Source organism: Nicotiana attenuata, chromosome 11 (genome assembly GCF_001879085.1).
Source record: "Nicotiana attenuata strain UT chromosome 11, NIATTr2, whole genome shotgun sequence".
Taxonomy (NCBI): Eukaryota; Viridiplantae; Streptophyta; class Magnoliopsida; order Solanales; family Solanaceae; genus Nicotiana; species Nicotiana attenuata.
In genome coordinates, this window is record NC_031999.1 from 33,557,994 (window position 1) to 33,578,672 (window position 20,679).

The window sequence follows — 20,679 nt, forward strand, 5'->3', positions numbered from 1 at the left end:
AAGGCTATGTGAAGAAGGTGGATCAAGTTTATTTTGTCAGAAAATTCAGGCCAAGGGGGAGAATTGTTAGGTGTTTGCCATAATTTTCTTACCATATTTGGTTTTCCTATCTCTTGAAGGAAAAGGGCAATATAATTACCTTAATTGGGTTTTCCTTTTTGTAAAAGGAAATTATAAATCTCCAATATTTGGCTAGTCCTTTTTCTTGTAGGAAAAGGTTTAGACTTCTATAAATTGAGGATCCTTCCTTCTCATTCAGTAGCATCCACAATGTAGCCATAGGGGGCTTGAGAGTCTTGTTTAGGGGGAGAACTTTACGGGATAAGTGTTAGTGTGTCACTTGTGTTTGCCTCTTCGTGAGGTTGTTCTCTCGATATTTTGTACTCTCTTTTATTATAGTGGATTTCTCATCTCCGTCGTGGACGTAGGTCAGTTGACTGAACCACGTTAAATGTTTGTGTCTCTTTTGGTAGATTTCTCTTTTGTTGTTCGATTTATCGTCGCTCAAGGTTGCCTTTGCTAGCTTCCGCATGACACCTGATTATTTCGGTCCTAACACAAGTATGCTCGATCCCGAAATAGTACCGTTATGGATTTGTAACAGAATGAGCTAGATTCCTGCCACGTCTCAAGATCATGGCGCAAATCCCGGAATAGGATTGTACGATTCCGTACTAGGCGGTTAGATAGCTGTATTAAGAAAATTCCTTTCTATAAATGGAAATATTCCTTATTTAGGGTTCCCCTATTATACAAAAGGGGACCCCAATCATTCGTAGCATCATCTAATCAATGAACAAAGAATATAATCTCTACTTTTTGCCTACTGTTCATCAGAATCTTCATTTTGCTCCACTGCCCTTACTTTACTTTTCTTGCTTGATTGTTCTTACTGTTCTAAACCCACCTCGAGGTCACTAAGCTCGAGGTCACTGCTGCTGAGTTATATTGGTTTAATTTACTTATTTCTTTCACTTCTACTTCATATTTTTTTTATTATTAATTGGTATCGAACTAAATCACATATCTTTAAAATCACAAATCAAATTTAATTGTTACTCGTATTTTCGAGGTAAACAGTTTGGCGCCCACCGTGGGGCTAAAGATAATAGTGATTGTTTCTTTACTGATTCTCATTACACACGTTACTTTTACACTTTTTCTTGTGAAGAATTTTGATTCTCAGGCTGAAACATGTCTAGCTCACAAAATGCACCTGTTCATGACAACGAAGGTCTTGGTGAAAATAACAATATAGGGGTCGGTGTACCACTGGTAAACCCTGGGGAAGTGCCAAACATGGAACCAATTGATGTTGGTTCTCATATTGCTCTAAACACCAACTTAGGCACAGACCCCGAAGGGAGTGTACGCAGGGAAGCCCAACTAGGGGTCCAAGGAACGCCAGGAATAGGAAATGGGGGAGTCAGCCTCCAAGTGATATTCGAGATGCTGCAAGCTCAAGAGATCGCCATTGCTCAACTTCAAAGTCAAAATAAGACCTCGGGTGTAGCTGAACATGAAAACAATCGACGTGCTGAGCCAACGCCAGAAAGGCCAAATGGAAACGACTCGGGGACTGACCCCACCATTATGAAAATGCTCGAAGAGCTCACTAAGAGGATCGAGTCCGGAGAAAAGAAAATTGAAGATAACGATAAGAAGGTGGAGACTTATAACTCCCATGTAGACCACCTCCAGTTTTGAAAGGATTAGATGCCAAAAAATTCATACAAAAACCATTCCCTCAAAGTGTGGCTCCGATGCCACATTACGCCCGATATACCCAAATATAACGGAGCAACTCACCCCAACGAGCATATTACTTTATACACTTGCGGGATCAAGGGAAATGATTTGAATGACGATGAGATTGAATCGGTCTTATTAAAAAAGTTTGGAGAAACGTTATCGAAAGGAGCTATGATTTGGTATCACAACTTAGCTCCTAACTCTATTGACTCGTTTGCTATGTTAGCGGATGCCTTCGTAAATGCACACGCCGAGGCCATAAAAGTGGCCACGAGAAAATTGGATGTCCTCAAAATAAAACAAAGAAACGACGAGATGTTAAGGGAGTTCGTGTCCAGGTTTCAGATGGAAAGAATGGAATTACCACCGGTCCCCGACGACTGGCAGTACAGGCCTTTATGCAGGGTTTGAACGAGCGGAGCTCGATTGCTTCTCGACAGCTAAAGCAGAACTTGATCGAGTATCCAGCTGTGACGTGCTTAGATGTGCACAACCGTTACCAATCAAAAATCAGGGTTGAAGACGATCAGTTGGGAGCCCCCTCGGGTTCGGTTCATCCTAACAGGTTTGCGGCTGAGCCCCCGAGGGATACGAACAGGGAATCGAGATCAAACAGGGAATGATATCAACCGTATGTCGATCGAAGAGACAGCGGTTCAGGTCAGAACGCTCCTCGGAACGATCGGAGAAACGATCCAGGTCAAATTTCTCGGGGACTCATGAGTAAAAGCGGATTCAATAAGCATACCGATACCGCAGAGGCACCTCGATTATCAGAGTACAACTTCAGTGTAGATGCATCAGGGATTGTGTCAGCCATTGGAAGAATCAAAGACACCAAGTGGCCCAGGCCTATACTGACCGATCCCTCTCAAAGGAACCCGAATTTGATGTGCAAGTATCATTGCACGCATGGTCATAGAACGGAAGATTGCAGGCAGCTTAGGGAAGAAGTGGCTCGGTTATTCAACAAGGGTCGAGAATTCCTTAGCGATCGAGCCAAAAACCACTTTAGGGAGAGGGATGCAAGGAAAAATGAGCAAGAAGAACCACAACATGTAATCCTCATGATCATTGGCAGAGTCGATGTCCCTCAACGGCCCGTACTCAAGCGCACCAAAGTATCAATCACAAAAGAAAAGCGGACTCGGAGCTATGTGCCCGAGGACGTCTTATCATTCTGTGATGAGGAGGCAAAAAGCATATCTCAGCCTCACAACGACGCCCTGGTAATCTCTATCCTTTTGAATAAAATTCAAGTTAAACGTGTTTTAGTGGATCCAGGTAGCTCAGCAAACATAATAAGATCGAGGGTCATGGGACAACTCGGCCTACAAGATCAGATTGTACCTGCATCCCGGGTCCTGAATGGCTTCAATATGGCAATCAAAACAACAAAGGGAGAGATTATTTCGCCAGTAAACGTAGCCGGGACCATACAAGAAACTAGATTCCATGTCATCGAAAGTGACATGAGGTATAACGCACTCCTCAGGAGACCATGGATACAGAACATGAGGGCAGTGCCTTCAACTCTTCACAAGATGATGAAATTCCCAATAGAGGAAGGAGTGAAAATAGTCTACCACTACAAAAAAAACTGGAATTAGCTACGAATTCGTCGCTAATCTGTCGCTAAAATGCTCGTAGCTAGCATAATTTCTTAATAATCTATTGCTAATCCATCGCTAAATGAGATTAGCAACGGATTTTTCTGTTTAGCTACAGAATTTGTCCATCGCTAAAACCTGATTTTTTATTAGTGTACCGAGAGCAGCATGCTGCAAAAGAGATCTTTGCAATCGAGGAAGTAGTGTCGATACCAGAGCCCTTAACCTCGGAGAAATCGAGCACCAAAGCAAAGCCGGCTGCTAAATAGCAATCACAGCCCCCAGCCTCGATGGAGTCAGAACAACAGGTAATCGAAGATGAAGAAGAGGATCTCTGTAAGGCCCCGGAAAATTTCGCTAAGTAATTTAGGATTTCGTGATGCCACGTAGGCTAATTATAATATTTTATGTTCTATTAACATGATGGGAATCAATTTGAGTTGGTAAATTAGTGTATTAGTCTTATGGTAAGAAATTTGGGGTCCAAGGGAAGGCCTAAGTCTAAGTCAAATTGGAAAATTTTATAATAGGCTAAAATTCCAAATGAGTTCGCACAAGTCCCTACTTTGAACGAGAATATATATATATATATATATATATATATATATATATATATATATATATATGTGACGAAAAACCAATCAAATGAAAGGTCTCCGATTCTTTTTTCCAACGCTTCAAACCGTTCGTCATTTGGACATTCCTACACAAAGTTATGATCAAATTACCAAAGGCTGGACAAATGCGATCCTGTGTCAATTCTGCGATCACAAAACCATTATGCGGTCTGCATAATTGGTCTGCGATCGCAAATCTGGTCGCAAACTAGACCAGTGTAGCCCAGTTCTGGGCACCGAGTTTTGCGACGCGTCTGCGGCCGGCATACCCATTCTGCGGTCCATTATGCGACCACAGACCCGAATTCTGAGGGTTAATCTTCCTATTTTCATGACCCGACCCCATTTTAATATATAAGCTTTGGGGTTTCATTTGTGGCGATATTATGATGATTTTAGAGAGAGTTAAGAGAATTTTAGAGAGAGAAGGAGGGAGCCTAACATTCTAACCATCAATCTTCAAGAATCAAGGAAACCAATCACAAGATCTTCATCTAAGAGGTAAGGTTCTATACACTAGACATTAATTTCGAGTTTGGGACATAAGATGGGATATTGAGGTATGATTCTTGGGTGTAATAGCATTATGTATACATACATGTACAAATTAGATTTGTGGGAAGATTGTTGAACATAAATAAGTAAAGATTGGGTTGGGGAAATGAAGGAAACCTTGTAAAAGAGATTTGAAATCAAGATGCTCAACTAGTATTTGATAAAATGCTCAAATGAGCTAAAACTATGAATACCTTCCTAATTTGTGTTCAATTTTGTTATGTCTCAAAGTAGATTGGGATTGCTAGAATTTCCGGAACGTTGTATTAACTTAAGGAAAGCTTAAACAAGGTATGTATCGCTAAAACCCCCTCTTCTTAGAAATTGAGCTCCCATGGTGTCCCCACATATGTTCTAAGTCCGAAATTTGATTTATGTAGTATTTGTTATTTCAAAGGATTTGGTATTGCAAGAATATATATGTGAAAGGTATGTCTCAATGTGTTCAATGTGCTATTCCTGGTAAATTGGGGATATGTGAAGAATGTGAAGTATATGCTAAATGGCCTAGATTTCAAGCCAAGTTTAAATTGTGATTATTATGCCGAATCATGAGAATTCCTCTCTATGCTTATAACTTGAATTGCTCTTGTGTATGCCCATTATCTTAAATTGCAAGTTGATGTTGAAAGTGAAAGTGATGTGGAATGTGAGTTACGAAATGTGGCCTAGTGACAAGTATGATGTGATAATTGTGGCCCTAAGTGCCTATGATTGATATATGTGAAGTAAAGATTGAAATGAAATTGTGATTGAGGTAACGTCTTGGTAAGACGGCTTAGCCGATCGGGCCGTGATCGGACGCCATGTTATACACACATGGTGGTAATGTATTGATAATTGGAACTGGAAAGTGAGAATGAAATAATGGTAACGTCTCGGGGAGACGGCTTAGCCGATCGGGCCGTGATCAGACTCCGCTCAAGAAAGCGGTGGTATTGTGAACGGTGATGCAACAATATGGAATGCCCCAAACTAAAGTTATGGAAATTGTGTGAAAGCTATGTGATCTCTTATTTGTATTTGATGTTGTGGTGATTGTTTAAAAGCTTTGTTGATCCTTATGATTTCTTTATTCTTGTATGATTGTTCTTTCTAATGAGATTGTGTTTAGTTATACATACTAGTGCTATTCGATGGCACTAACGTCCCTCTTGCCGGGGGCGCTATGTCTTTAAATGGATGTAGGTGTTTCTATAGCAGGCAGTGTTGGTCGCAGCTAGTACCGCATCATCCTTTCAGCTGACCAAGTGAGCCCCACTTCATATCGGGGTCCTGTATCGTTACTTATCATGTACTTTGTATTTTGAGGTATAGCCGGGGCCTTGTTGCCGGTAGTTCCATATTACCCTTCAGTTGTATTTAGAGGCTCCATAGACAGGTTGTGGGTAGTGACAGGTATTGGAATTAAAATAGAGATAATGATGTTTGGAAAAGATGTATAAAACTTGTATATCTTAAATTATGAACGAAGTTGCTAATGGAAATGAAATGAAAATCGTTAAAGGTTATAGAATTTGATTAATGATGTATATTTCTTCTTTATTCAAAGATTGGGTAGTATGTATGAAACCTATCAGGCTTGCTCAGTCGGGTTTACTCGGTTGAGCGTCGGTCGCGCTCCTCGGATTTTGGGGCGTGACAAACTTGGTATTAGAGCCTAAGGTTTTAAAGTCTCCTAGGATGTCTCGGAGCCGTGTCTAGTAGAGTCCTTCTTATCGGTGTGTAGTCGACCACATCTATAAGTTGGAGGCTATTACATTTAGGAATTTCACCCTTCTTTGATACTCTAGATCGTGCAGTAGAGCCCAAGATAGGGAGCTAATTTCCATTCTATGTCTTAATCTCAAGATGAGTAATTCATGATTTTGGAAGTAGTAAGGAGGGAATAACCCTACCATTGAATATGAGGGAGATTGCCCAAGAGTTTGTTAGGAGAATGTAACGAGCCATGGAGGAATTGGTAGAACTTGTTGCTAAGGGGAGTACCCTTGTTCCTATTTATGTCATTGTACCACCAGATGTAGTATATCCGTATGTTACCAATATATGTTACAGATGTGGAGTCGGGGTGCATTAGTTAAGGCACTGCCCCGCCAATCTAGAGTTACCAAGTAAGTGACCCATTAGTACATCATTCTGAACGCCACATACTTTTCCTTATTATATACATACACCTGTATTGGGAGCCTGCATAGATATGGTCTTAACAAGAATCTAAATCACGAAACATTGCATGCACCTACTCCTTGAAGGAGACATATTGTTCGTGAATCCACTCTATCACAAATTCTCTTATTTACATCCTCTTGTGGAATTAAGTTGTATAAATACGCCCTTGAATGGAGTTATAACTCTAGGATTAATACTTCCCACTTTCTTTCCTAAATTCTTAACAAGGGACTATTACCGATGAATTCCTTACAGAGACTTTTTATTATTATGGACAACATCTACTCACTTGTGCCTATACATGCACCGTCATAAAGTTTACCTATGTGGTGTCAAGTTCCATGTAAAGCATCCCAGTGCTGCGATCCTTCTCGAGTCACTCTTTTTCTCACTGGTGTATATGGTTTCTATGATTTGAATAGTAACTCTACCCTCTTGCGAGTATCATCATGAAACCTTTGCACTGTCTAGTAACATGAGAGCATATCCCACCCCCCTTTCATATGTGTACATGTCAAATGAAGTGGTCGCTTGTCTGTATAGAATTTCTGAGAAATTTGAGATTTTTACAAATTTGTCACAGGAAGATCTTTTGTTGCCCATCTCAGTATGACTTTCATGTCCACTAAGATCATTACTCAGTAAGAAGCTCACTTTGTTCCTAGTATTGTGGTTGCCCGTGACGTGGTTGTGTATTGCAGTCTAGGAGTTGATATAGCAGAAGCATGTCCAGCTCGTGTCAAATGTTTACTTTCTCCTTATACCTCCACAACATGTGTTAATTGTGTTCCTTAGTTAGTGAATTCATTGTGCTAGTTTCCCCAACACTTGTGTGATAACCATGAGAGAACATATCCTTCTATGAGTCATCGCAACACTTCCTTTCTCGTGAGGACCCTTACTAGGCTCTCTGTCAAGACCAATTGCACCTTTGGAGGTTATCGTAGCACAACGCCTGTTTCTCCTGTTTTCTGCCTTTCATTAGCATCTGGGTACTTCTCAAGTCAAAATCCATGGAGAACTCATTATGAGCATCTGCAAACCTTCCATGATTATTTTATACTATCTCATTGGGTTCCCACCTCACTTCAAGTTCATCAAGGGTTGATAGCATGCCGCAATTACTGAGATTGAAGGATCTCCTTTCGATAATGGATTATCTACACATGTGCTAGTCCAACGAACTGCTTATCAGTCTAACTCTCGCCTTTTGGTTTTGGGTTGACCAAGGAGAAATACACCTAGCGACACATTCATATGTCAAAGCCTTTCTCTCAGTCAAGTCTTATAGCATCTTCCAATGTGGCTTGGAATAGCTGGTTGCTTAGAAGTGTGTTGTAGTGCTTCATTATGAAGTAGAGTTGCTAAACATAACTTCTGGAGCTATACATCACGTGACTACATACAGAGATCTTCTTTTAGAAATTTAGCTTCTCGTAATCCCTTTATATTACCACCCTTCCTAGTGGTTACAATGTAAAGGTTACTTCCATAGGCTCTCTCACTTTCTTTTCATTTATCTGCTCTGCTTGTCCCTGTGACTAGGTAACCTAGGTTACTTTTTCCCGGGTAAATGCATTAAGACGTCTCATTCTTTCAAACTTATCCATGTGGGCACTTTGAGGCCTTGTTTTATACCAACTCGTAATGGTTTTAAGTACTTTCTTGCCATTGTTGACGATTTTCTAGGACTACGAGGGCTTGTCTCATGGGTTTCAAAAGTAATGATTTTTCTTAAAGTTCAAGCTTAAATTGCCATGATTACAAACCAAAGTGTATCCTCTTTTCAAAAGTCTTAAATGGGTCGGATTGGATGGGTTACATGGCCTTCTGCTCACTCGGCTTCTAGGATCATTGACAACATCATTGTCATGTGCAGGAAATTTTGCTACCTCTAGCATTCCACCGCCTTAGGAAGGGTTAGATTGTTCGAATTTGATAATCTCATAAGTACATGACTTCTTTTCCATCCACATGCGCTTGTGGCATAGAGTCCTTGTGTCGCTTATTGTTAGGAGTGAACTCAAATTCCACGTATTTCATTTGCGGCCTCAATCACACCCATGTTGCAAGAGTCTTACCATTTGAGCTCAACTACTTACCTTACGCTCAGGGACACAACTGGTGCATCCTACTTGGTCACTTCTTTAAAAATCTCAAGTTCACATACATGGTATCCACTTTATCTAAGAATATTAGTTACCAATATGCTTCATTTATCTGATAATTGATGTAGTCATCTGGAATAAACCATGTCAGCATCATTAATAGAAATCCTCGTGTCTCTTAATATGTAACCTCATGAAATACTCTGCTCGGCGCATAAATGGATTCCTGAATAATTCCATCCCAATCTTGAACACCGTTGCTCCTTACTGTATTGGATCTATTTGGCATTAAAGGTCCAAACGTGTCAAAGTCACCCTGTGATCACATACATTCAGTAGGTAATTCTATGGTCAATTTATTATAGCACATCTTAGAGTAATCGTGAAGGTCACCACGAGTTTAGTTTGGGTGATCACATAGAGATTTAGAATTCAGGAGGGTGAATCGGTTATTCTCAAAATTTTCCCTTGTAGATGTTATGTGAATTGATGATGAAGGGTACGTAAGCGCATTTCCCATTAGGTCGCACTAGAAGTATGAAGTTTCCCCATAGTTGTTCCCCATATATTTTGTATTTTCACATGTGTATGTGTAAGAAGGTAGTTGAAGATCCTTTGGGTATCATTTCGGTGGAAATTGCTAAAGGTGGAGGTAATGGATAGTTGGCCTATGAAGGGTATCTATTTGTCATCCTTGTTAGGTATGATTCGGGGGGTGGAGATTGTATCCGTGAATGTGTTATGGCACAATTTGTAAGTATAAGAGGCCACATTGAAGGCCGAAAGTATTGAGGAAATAAGGTATTTTCTCTTGATTGTATAGCAGTTGGTTTTGATTTGAAGAGTACCTTCTAGGTGTTATGATTTAAAAATGTGCAGTCCATGTCCAGGTATCATCGTGATAATGTAGTGCTTGTAATGCTGAGGTTCATGTTATTGATATATACATTGTGGTGCCTTGTCAAGTTGTGGATGTGTTTTTAGGATGGTTTTGGTGGTTCTCTGGCAGGTGGATAGGCCTAGTTACAAAAGAGACTCTGCCGAAAATTCTGAAAAATTTAGGAGATAGTCAAAATTTAGGGACTTGAGGTAGGTGAGAAAAGAGGTATATTAAGTTAAGCGTTTAGGGCGGACTCTACTCCTCATTCGAGGACGAATGATCCTAAGGGGGGAGAATGTAAGGCCCCGGAAAATTTCGCTAAGTAATTTAGGATTCCGTGATGCCACGTAGGCTAATTATAATATTATATGTTCTATTAACATGATGGGAATCAATTTGAGTTAGTAAATAAATGTATAAGTCTTATGGTAAGAAATTGGGGTCCAAGGGAAGGCCTAAGTCTAAGTCAAATTGGAAAATTTCATAATAGGCTAAAATTCCAAATGAGTTCGCACAAGTCCCTACTTTGAACGAGGATATCTATATCTATATATATATATATATATATATATATATATATATATAAGGTTTTGTGTGACAAAAAACCAATCAAATGAAAGGTCTCCGATTCTTGTTTCCAACGCTTCAAACCGTTCGTCATTTGGACATTCCTACACAAAGTTATGATCAAATTACCAAAGGCTGGACAAATGCGATCCTATGTCAATTCTGCGATCGCAAAACCATTATGCGGTCAGCATAATTGATCTGCGATCGCAAATCTGGTCGCAAACTGGACCAGTGTAGCCCAGTTCTGGGCACCGAGTTTTGCGACGCGTCTGCGGCCAGCATACCCATTCTGCGGTCCATTATGCGACCACAGACCCGAATTCGGAGGGTTAATCTTCCTATTTTCATGACCCAACCCCATTTTAATATATAAGCTTTGGGGTTTCATTTGGGGCGATATTCTGATGATTTTAGAGAGAGTTAAGAGAATTTTAGAGAGAGAAGGAGGGAGCCTAACATTCTAACCATCAATCTTCAAGAATCAAGGAAACCAATCACAAGATCTTCATCTAAGAGGTAAGGTTCTATACACTAGACATTAATTTCGAGTTTGGGACATAAGATGTGATATTGAGGTATGATTCTTGGGTGTAATAGCATTATGTATACATGCATGTACAAATTAGATTTGTGGGAAGATTGTTGAACATAAATAAGTAAAGATTGGGTTGGGGAAATGAAGGAAACCTTGTAAAAGAGATTTGAAATCAAGATGCTCAACTAGTATTTGATAAAATGCTCAAATGAGCTAAAACTATGAATACCTTCCTAATTTGTGTTCAATTTTGTTATGTCTCAAAGTAGATTGGGATTGCTAGAATTTCCGGAATGTTGTAGTAACTTAAGGAAATCTTAAAGAAGGTATGTATCGCTAAAACCCCCTCTTCTTAGAAATTGAGCTCCCATGGTGTCCCCACATATGTTCTAAGTCCGAAATTTGATTTATGTAGTATTTGTTATTTCAAAGGATTTGGTATTGCAAGAATATATATATGTGAAAGGTATGTCTCAATGTGTTCAATGTGCTATTCCTGGTAAATTGGGGATATGTGAAGAATGTGAAGTATATGCTAAATTGCCTAGATTTCAAGTCAAGTTTAAATTGTGATTATTATGCCGAATCATGAGAATTCCTCTCTATGCTTATAACTTGAATTGCTCTTGTGTATGCCCATTATCTTAAATTGCAAGTTGATGTTGAAAGTGAAAGTAATATGGAATGTGAGTTATGAAATGTGGCCTAGTGCCAAGTATGATGTGATAATTGTGGCCCTAAGTGCCTATGATTGATATATGTGAAGCAAAGATTGAAATGAAATTGTGATTGAGGTAACGTCTTGGTAAGACGGCTTAGCCGATCGGGCCGTGATCGGACGCCATGTTATACACACATGGTGGTAATGTATTGATAATTGGAACTGGAAAGTGAGAATGAAATAATGGTAACGTCTCGGGGAGACGGCTTAGACGATCGGGCCGTGATCAGACTCCGCTCAAGAAAGCGGTGGTATTGTGAACGGTGATGCAACAATATGGAATGCCTCAAACTAAAGTTATGGAAATTGTGTGAAAGCTATGTGATCTCTTATTTGTATTTGATGATGTGGAAATTGTTTAAAAGCTTTGTTGATCCTTATGATTTCTTTATTCTTGGTATGGTTGTTCTTTCTAATGATATGGTGTTAGTTATACATACTAGTGCTATTCGATGGCACTAACGTCCCTCTTGCTGGGGGCGCTACGTCTTTAAATGAATGTAGGTGTTTCTATAGCAGGCAGTGTTGGTCGCAGCTAGTACCGCATCATCCTTTCAGCTGACCAAGTGAGCCCCACTTCATATCGGGGTCCTGTATCGTTACTTATCATGTACTTTGTATTTTGAGGTATGGCCGGGGCCTTGTTGCCGGTAGTTCCATATTACCCTTCAGTTGTATTTAGAGGCTCCGTAGACAGGTTGTGGGTAGTGACAGGTATTGGAATTAAAATAGAAATAATGATGTTTGGGAAAGATGTATAAAACTTGTATATCTTAAATTATGAACGAAGTTGCTAATGGAAATGAAATGGAAATCATTAAAGACTTGTTTATAGAATTTGATTAATGATGTATATTTCCTCTTTATTAAAAGATTGGGTAGTATGTATGAAACCTATCAGGCTTGCTCAGTCGGGTTTACTCGGTCGAGCGTCGGTCGCGCTCCTCGGATTTTGGGGCGTGACAATCTCCTTACTCCTCGAACCTTCTTCATTCCCGAAGAGTCCGATGCAACCAAGTCAACTGTCGAGGAACTGGAACAGGTCACACTTATCAAATACTTGCCCGAGAGAAAGGTATAACTGGGAACGGGATTGAGCCTCGAACTCAGGAAAAAACTCATTCAATTTCTTATTGATAATATGGATTGCTTTGCTTGGTCCCATTTAGATATGACAGGGATTCCACCGGAAATCACCAGGCATCAGCTGAGCACCGATCCCAGGTTCAAACCGGTGAAGCAAAATAGGAGGCCTCAGTCTGAGGTAAAACATGCCTTCATAAAAGACGAGGTAACCAAACTTCTTAAAATAGGATCCATTCGGGAGGTAAAGTACCCCAAGTGGTTAGTCAACGTAGTTGTAGTTCCTAAAAAAGGAAACAAGATTAGGATGTGTGTAGACTATAAGGACTTGAACAAAGCATGTCCGAAAGATTCTTTCCCATTGCAGAATATCGATCGAATGATCGATGCCACGACTGGCCACGAGACCCTAACTTTTCTCGATGCCTACTCGGGGTACAATCAAATTCAGATGAACCCGGAGGACCAGGAAAAGACTTTATTTATTACTCCCTCCGTTCCAATTTATGTGAACCTGTTTGACTGGGCATGGAGTTTAAGAAAAAATGAAGACTTTTGGAATTTGTGGTCCTAAACAAGTCAAATAGGGGCCCAGAGTATTTGTGTGGTTATAAAAGTTTCTCATTACGGGTAGAATTGTAAGTTTAAGCTAAATTGTTTCCAAATTTAGAAAGGGGTCATTCTTTTTGGAACGGACCAAAAAGGAAATAGGTTCACATAAACTAGAACGGAGGGAGTACTAAATTTGGAACTTATTGCTACAACGCCATGCCCTTTGGGCTTAAAAATGCAGGAGCTACATACCAACGCCTAGTTAACAAAATGTTCGAAGAACAAATAGGTAAAACAATGGAAGTCTATATTGATGATATGTTGGTTAAGTCCCTGCGCACAGAGGACCATTTAGTTCATTTGTAGGAAACATTTGCAATTTTGAGGAAGTATAACATAAAGCTTAACCCAGAGAAATGTGCCTTCGAAGTTGGCTCGGGTAAGTTCCTCGGCTTCATGGTATTCGATCGGGGTATCGAAATCAACCCCGATAAGATCAAGGGTATCGAGGATATCACGATCGTGGATAGTGTGAAGGTCGTGCAAAGGCTAACGGGGGGAATAGCTGCTTTGGGTCGATCCATTTCAAGGTCGTCAGATCGAAGTCACCATTTCTTTTCCTTGCTCAAAAAGAAAAAGGACTTTGCATGGACCCCGGAATGCCAACGAGCCCTGGAGGAACTAAAGTGATACTTGTCGATCCCGCCTTTGCTTCATACCCTAAAGGTAGACGAAAAGCTTTACCTATATTTGGCTGTGTTAGAGATAGCGGTAAGTGAGGTACTAGTTCGAGAAGAGCAAGGTATGCAATTTCCTGTTTATTATGTAAGCCGAACTCTAGGAGATTCCGAAACAAGATACCCTCACTTAGAAAAATTAGCACTTGCACTAATAAGCACATCTCGAAAGTTAAAACCATACTTTCAATGTCATCCTATATGTGTATTAACCACTTACCCTCTTCGAAATGTTTTGCATAAGCCCGAGCTATCGGGCCGATTGGCTAAATGGGTCGTCGAACTTAGTGGGTACGATATCGAATATCAACCTCGAACGACCATAAAGTCTCAGATCATATCTGACTTCGTAGCCGATTTCACGCCGGCCCTCGTACCCGAAGTGGAAAAAGAACTCCTGCTAAGTTAACATCATCGGGGGTATGGACCCTTTTCACAGACGGTGCCTCGAATGTGAAGGGGTTCGGGCTTGGCATTGGTTTGAAGCCACCCACGGGTGATACCATTAGACAATCTATTAAAACTTCTAGATTGACTAACAATGAGGCCAAGTATGAGGCCATGATTGCAGGTCTCGAGTAGAGGTCATCGAGGCCAAGTGCGATTCTCTATTGGTGGTAAACCAAGTAAATAAAAGTTATGAGGTTCGAGAGGATAGGATGCAACGGTACTTGGATAAGCTACAGGTAACTTTGCACCGCTTCAAGGAGTGGACTCTGGATCATGTGCCTCGAGAACAAAATAGCGAGGCCGATGCACTTGCTAATCTGGGATCTTCGATCGAAGAGGATGACATCGTCCCGGGGACTGTCGTCCAATTGTCAAGGTCTATGGTTGAAGAGGGTCATGCCGAGATAAATTCAACGAGTTTAACGTGGGACTGGAAGAATAAGTATATCGACTACCTGAGGAATGGAAAACTCCCATCGGACCATAAAGAATCGAGGGCCCTACAAACCAAAGCTGCTAGGTTTGCATTAGATAAAGATGGAACATTGTACAGAAGAACGTTCGATGGGCCATTAGTGGTATGTTTGGGGCCAGGGGACACCGATTATTTTCTTCTAGAAATCCACGAAGGCACTTGTGGGAATCACTCTGGCGCCGAGTCTTTGGTTCGCAAAATTATCAGAGCAGGTTACCACTGGTATAGCATGGAAAAAGATACTAAGGAATTTGTCAAAAAATGTGATAAGTGGCAACGATTTGCACCGATGATTCATCAGCCCGGAGAACAACTCCACTCGGTCCTATCTCCGTGGCCTTTCATGAAATGGGGAATGGATATAGTTGGGCCTCTACTAACGACCCCAGGTAAAGCTAAATTTATTTTGTTTATGACTGATTATTTTTTTAAGTGGGTGGAAGCACAGGCCTTCGAGAAGGTCAGAGAAAAAGAGGTTATTGACTTCATTTGGGACCACATCATATGCCAGTTCGGGATACCTGCCGAGATTGTATGTGACAATGGAAAATAATTTATCGCCAGCAAGGTGACGGAGTTCCTCGAGGCCCACAAAATAAAGAGGATCGACACCATACCATCCAAATGGAAATGGACAGGACGAGTCCACAAACAAAAACCATAATTCAAAACCTAAAGAAGAGGTTGGACGATGCGAAGGAAAAATGGAGAGAAGTTCTACCTGAGATCCTTTGGGCATATCGAACAACGTCGAAGTCCAGCACGGGGGCTCCCCGTTCTCTTTATTATATGGCTCCGAGGCCCTCATCCCTGACAAAGTCGGAGAACCCAGCACCAGGTTTTGACATACATCGGAGGAATCAAATCACGAGGCCATGAACACTAGCCTCGAGCTGCTAGATGAAAAGCGAGAAGGAGCCCTTGTTCGGATGGCCGCACAAAAGCAAAGGATCGAGAGATACTACAATAGAAGGACCTACCTCCGACAATTCGGAATCGAGGACTTAGCTATACGGAAAGTTACCCTCAATACTCGAGACCCAAAAGAAGGGAAGCTAGGCCCGAATTGGGAAGGACCGTACCGAGTCCTCGGACTTGTCGGCAAAGGATCTTACAAACATAGCACGATGAAAGGTGAACAACTTCCAAACAATTGAAACGTATCACTACTCAAATGATACTACTGCTAAGGTATGGCTTTATTTTTCTTGTCCATTTGAGTTTAAAATTAACTCATTGCAGATTTTCAATCGAAGCTATCGAAGACACCATTTTTGCACGAAGGCCTTAGGTTTTAAAGCATGCGTTGCACTCTTTTTTCCTTAGATCGGATTTTGTCCCAAATGGATTTTACCGGCAAGGTTTTTAATGAGGCAACAACTATATGATACCTAAGGAGAACTCAACAGTATCCAAGGTTTCTTTCCAATCAATCTCGAATACTGGGGGCATCACCTTCGGAGGTCACGTTATCGGGGGAAATACTTCACGCCTAAGAGGGTCTCGATAGGAAAATTTTTTAATGGTCCAAACGATCAGATGAACCGTGTCCATATAGAATAGCCGAGCCCCGACGGCGAAACATGTACACATGTATCAATTATTTGGAGAAGCATTCTGTTTATATCAAAAAACACTTTGTGTCTCAAAGAAAGTCTACTATTATATGAGCTCTACACTTATAAAATCCTACAGGAAACGGCTCAAGGGCCAATGCATGAATATAACCCCGAGACACTTGGGGACTGTTATCGACAGTCAGAATATCCGAGCCATCATAAACTCGGACTCATAAGACCTCAAAGAGGTATCCCCCCGAAACAAAGGCCAAGGCCAATATACTCGGGGACTAACTTTTCGAACAAGTTTGAAAAGTTATCAGGAAACAAGTCCAAGAGACACACCCGAAGGCTACGGCCATACTAAAAGACTACGGTCGTATAAAAGGCTACGGCCAAAATAACGCGGCTCGGAGACGTCCGACTTCCGCCATAAATTAAAGGCCTTCAAACACTTTGAAAAAATCGGATAAATCAGGCTACCCTCGGCAAAAGTAAAAGGGGCTTCGATAAATTCAGCCCTCGAATAATCTAAAGGCTTCGATAATATCAGCCTTCAAAAAAACCTCAAGAGGTATTCGATTATGTTTGCACAAACAAACTTTTGATAAGGTTTCGATCCATTGAACCTCCGAAAAACCCAATGGGTACAAAAAACAAATGCTAAGGCATCTCACTAAGTCTTTTAGTTGAAAAGAGGGAAAAATTATATAGCCATCCTAGAGGCCGAGTTGGCCCGATCTAAAAGAGCCTAGGGGCCGATCTAAAAGAGCCTAGGGGCCGATCTAAAAGACCCTAGGGGCCGATCTAAAAGAGCCTAAGGGCTGATCTAAAATACTAAGAGCCGATTAAAAAAGTCTAAGGGCCGAAATACATAGAGTCTGAGACCCTGCTCTCAACTCCACTCGGACTCAAGAGTCCTGACATCTCGAGCTCATATCAAATCAAACTTAGCTCGAGGATTAACGAAACCTTAAAGGGGTATTATATTGATCAACAAAAACCTAAGGGTTTATTATGTTCTGGGCCCAAACCAATACTCGAAATGATCATTTGAACTATGCCATCAAAATATTACGCAAATGAGAACAAAATGAAACTCAAAGGTCCTTTATATTCACAAAGGATGTTTTACAAAAGGTACGTTTACAACGCCCACAAGGGGCCCTTACACAAAAAAGAAAAAAGAGAACCTAATCTATTTCGGGGTTATGTCCCCGGAAGCAGCTTCCTCGGGAACCTCACCCTCGGAGGTCATATTTTCGAGAGCCTCCTCTTCCTCGAGAACATCTTCCTCACCTTCCCTGCCTTCGGAGCCACTCACAACATCTTCGTCATCTGAAGAGACGAGAAACCTGACATCGATTTCCTATGCCTTTGCTTCGACTATCTCCTCAGTGAGGTCGAACACTCGGGCGTGGATTTCTTCAAGAGTTGGCGGCACCACCGGTTTGGCTGGCTGAGAGGAAGAAGAAGCCGACGCTTTATCTTTTTTGGGGACCGTTTTGGAAGTTTTAGCCATGATTTCAAGCTAAAAGATACAGACTGTGTCGGAATGTGGTGTTTTTACAAAAACCTGGCGTTTTCCGGCGCTTAAAGAGGCGGTAGAAACAGATGATTAGAGAAAGAGATGAAAAAGGGAAAGATATAATGAAAGAGTAAAGTTCTTTACTCAAAGGAATAGCCTCATATTTATAGAAGAGCAACGACGGTTCGGCGACGCTAGTGGCCGACAAATACTAGCGTACATTCAATGTTTTAGGGAAGTGAATCGACTGGACGTTTCAGTCACTTCGAGTGCCTACGTCACGGAAATGACGCCATCACTAAAGACTCCGGGAAAACGAGGATCAAATCGTTTCTTATCATCTTACTCTAAGAAACGCGGGGACTATCTGTATGCGGTTAAAATCATATGCCTCTGATTTATAGACTCGAGGGTCCATCCTAAGCCCGAGTCCGGGCAAAGTCGAGTTCGAGCCCGGTGGACCAGACTCGAGCTCGAAGACAGAATGCGACAATCAGAGATAGGAGTACGAAGAGCACTGGGGCCAAGTATGCTCGATCCCGAAATAGTACCGTTATGGATTTGTAACAGAATGAGCTAGATTTCTGCCACGTCCCCAAGATCATGGCGCAAATCCCGGAATAGGATTGTACAATTCCGTACTAGGCGGTTAGACAGCTGTATCAAGAATATTCCCTTCTGTAAATAGAAATATTCCTTATTTAGAGTTCCCCTATTATATAAAGGGGACCCCAATCATTTGTAACATCATCTAATCACTGAACAAAGAATATACTCTCTACTTTTTGCCTATTGTTCATCAGAATCTTCCTTTTGCTCCACTGCTCTTACTTTACTTTTCTTACTTGATTGTTCTTACTGTTCTAAACCCACCTCGAGGTCACTAAGCTCGATGTCACTACAGCTGAGTTATATTGGTTTGATTTACTTATTTCTTTCACTTCTACTTCATATTTTCTTGATTATTAATTGGTATTGAACTAAATCACGTATCTTTAAAACCACAAATCAAATTTAATTGTTACTCGTATTTTCGAGGCAAACAAAAATAAAGTAATCTGCATGAAAAGGAGCAGCTCACGAAATCTCCAAGTATTTTCTTGGTCAGAGGTTCATTAGAATTTTTCCTGAATGACTTCATGAAATATCTAAAAGCTGTGGAGATTAATCAATATCTTTCATGCAATAGCAAGATAATGATGTAACAGAATTGACTTTATGAACGACATTCAAAAGCTGTGGAGATTAATCAATGATCTTTCAATTCATGAAGATTATTGATCTAACAAAATTAGAGTGGATCATACATATATTTAATTTGCTGGCAATAACATTATAGTAAACTAAATACAACGATATTTTTATGTTAAAAAAAATGTTTTAAATAAAGTTGTCTGGTTGGAAATGGTGATGGAACGCAGCTACAGATTTTTGTGGAAGTGGTCCACAAGAGAAAGATTAGAGGAAGGAGAAGTGGAAAACAAAGAAAGAAGCATTAATGACAATTAAGCTTTTCTCTGCTATAACATTATCATTATGGAGGCTGTCACATATATACAATATAATTCACACACATTGATTTTGGAAGGTTTTTTAAAAGATTATATTATCCTGAACTATTTTAGATATTTACATCAAATTAATGAATATATATATTGTTTTTGTGTAACCAATGAATATATGATGAGTGTGATTTACATTCACTTTTATCACTTAACCATAACTAATTATATTTATCACTTAACCATAACTAATTTAATATTATTTCACCTCAATCTATCGCTTGACCTTAATAAATTTATGTGCTTGACCTCAATTCACTTTGGCATTCATCTTTGAAGTTAATTAAGGTTTCATCAGTTTAACGGGGAAAAAAAGGAAGTGAGCCAAAAAAAATTTACTTTAAATCTGGTCACACATGATTTTATCTAATTTTTAAATCTTCTCATATCATTGCTATTCTGTGACCAATCATACCATGCCAACTTAAATGGCATATTCATCATGATATTCTGTAATGACCAAGAAAGAGTCCAATCAATCTCCATCGAGTAGGTAATCGTGATGGTGAAATACTTCAACCTGTGACCTCATGGTCCTTTACTTAATTTTCTTCTAACTAAACCCTAAGCTCATAATCTCTCATACTTTGTATTGAGTAGGTGGGATGTGATTGCGGCAATGATCTAAACCATCTTCACCAAGGTACATGCGTAGTTTGTTGGGTATCAAAGTAAAGAGACTTGGTTAAAGTCGCATTATGTTTTTGTTGGGATAAAAAAAAAAAAAAAAAAAGAGTAAGACGTCATGCGGATGCTAACAAAGAGAACTTTGATGACGATAATTCAGATGAAAAAATAAAAATATTATAAGAGAATATGATAACGAGGTTTGGTCATTTGACCTACATATGAGAAAGAAAGTATAAAAACTTTTGAGAGAAAAACTCCTAAACAAAACTCTCGTACAAACCACATTGTGGAGGTTGTTGTGTTCTTGTGCATGAAGGAGAGTTTCTCAATTTATAGAGGCCACAACATTTTCCTACAAGCAAGTGATCTGTTAAATATGAAAAAGATCTACATTTTCCTTTAAGGAAAAGTGAAAATCAATTATGGTAAACTCTTTTCCCTTCCTTCAAGAAAAAGAATAAATAAAAAATAAGGTAAGAAAATCAGGATAGATTTCTAACAATTTTGTCTTAAGGTTTGCTTTCGAGAAGATTGATCGAACAGAAATATTCTAAAAAATAGTTATGTAACTGTATGAAATTGA